Consider the following 2123-nt stretch of genomic DNA (forward strand, 5'->3'; position numbering starts at 1 on the left):
TTTTTTTTTTTTTGATACGGAGTTTTGCTCTTGTTGCTCAGGCTGGAATGCAATGGTGTGATCTTGGCTCACCGCAATCTCCACCTCCCGGTTCAAGCGATTCTCTTGCCTCAGCCTCCCAAGTAGCTGGGATTACAAGCATGTGCCACCATGCCCAGCTAATTTTTTGTATTTTTAGTAGAGATGGGATTTCTTTTTTTTTTTTTTTTGAGACGGAGTCTCGCTCTGTCGCCATGGCTGGAGTGCAGTAGCTGGATCTCAGCTCACTGCAAGCTCTGCCTCCCAGGTTCACGCCATTCTTCTGCCTCAGCCTCCCAAGTAGCTGGGACTACAGGCGCCCACCACCTCGCCTGGCTAGTTTTTTGTATTTTTTTAGTAGAGACGGGGGTTTCACCGTGTTAGCCAGGACGGTCTCGATCTCCTGACCTTGTGATCTGCCCATCTTGGCCTCCCAAAGTGCTGGGACTACAGGCTTGAGCCACTGCTCCCGGCGAGATGGGGTTTCATGATGTTGGCCAGGCTGGTCTCAAACTCCCAACCTCAGGTGATCTGCCCTCCTTGGCCTCCCAAAGTGCTGGGATTACAGGCATGAGCCACCGCACCCAGCCAAAATAAATAAATTCTTAAAGAAAGCTGCTTTATTACTCTGAGAAGTCACAAAATAATGGTCCTAAGGCCACAGAGTGGGGAAGTCATGAAGACGGGCCTGTACAGAGAAGCTCACACTCCAGGGATGTAGGCCTGCTGGCTGGCCTGTGCGTCTGACCCTCGGCAGCTGCCCCGGACCTGAGACCACCAAGGACACTGAGTGGGAGGGAAGAACGGTGTCACAGGGCTCATTCTTTCCAAAGTGAAGATCCCACACCTCCTCTTCCATCTGTATCACATGGGCTCACAGGTGCTGTCCGCAATGTGTGTCCCAGCCCAAAACTGGATGTACCAGCCTGGCCAATGTAGCGAGACTCCATCTCTACAGAAGATCCAAAATTAGCCGGGCCTGGTGGCGCTCGCCTGTCGTCCAGCTACTTGACAGGCTGAAGTGAGAGGATTGCTTGAGCCCCGGAGGTCAAGGCTGCAGTGAACCATGATTGCACTGCACTCAGCCTGGGTGATAGAGCAAAAAGTTCTGGGATTACAAGCATAAGTTACCGTGCCTGGACAGTACTTTTGTGTATATATATGTACACACAAATACATATGTTTAGATATATATTATATATTTGTATATGTACGTGTATATGTGTGTGTATATACATACATATATAAAGAGAGAGGGGACAGATGTACACTATTACAGTGTGTGAAAGGAAAATAAAAACTCGGGATTCCAATTCACACTGCCAAAAGGAAAAAATTAAGCTGAAAGCTGAGTCATGGAAGAAGCTGCCTTTCCTTTTGTTCCTAAGCAGACAGTAGCTACAGATAAAAGATTAAACATCTCCACAGACAGCTACTCTATGTTCACCTTATCTTACGTAAAGTTCTGATAGACTGAGTACAAGACAAACACAAAATTGACTATTCCCCAACTGTTCCTTTTCTCTTGCAACATGTGGATTACGGTACCCACCTTTTCTCCCCTGCAGCCCACTTTTCCTCTTTAAATATTGAAATCCTCAAAATCAAAAAATAAAATAAAATAAAATAAATAAATAAATAAATAAATGAAATCCTCAAAAGCATCCTTGGAGAGAAACATAGACCACAGACCTTTTTTGTGATGATTTCTCGTGTTTCTCTCCTCGGCTGTCCTGTAACCTGCCGAAACTAAACTTTGCTAAATTGACTGCAGACCTGTCTCAGATTTTTTTTCTTTTTTTTTTTTTTTTGTTGAGATGGGATTCTGACTTTATGCCCAGGCTGCGAATGCTTAATTGGCATGATCTTGCCGGCCTCACTGCAACCTCCGCCTGCCAGGTTCAAGCGCATCTCCGCGGTGGCCCTCAGCTTCCCGAGGTAGCTCGGACTACAGGCGCACCTGCCACCACGCCTGGCCTAATTTTTGTATTTTAGTAGCAGACGGGGTTTTCACCATGCTGGCCAGGCCTGCGTCTTTGAACTCCTGACCACGAGGGATCTGCCTGCCTTTGGCCTGCCAAAGCGCTGGGATTACCAGTTGTGAG

This window comes from Rhinopithecus bieti, unplaced genomic scaffold, assembly GCF_001698545.2.
Source record: "Rhinopithecus bieti isolate Rb0 unplaced genomic scaffold, ASM169854v2 scaffold_34313, whole genome shotgun sequence".
NCBI lineage: Eukaryota > Metazoa > Chordata > Mammalia > Primates > Cercopithecidae > Rhinopithecus > Rhinopithecus bieti.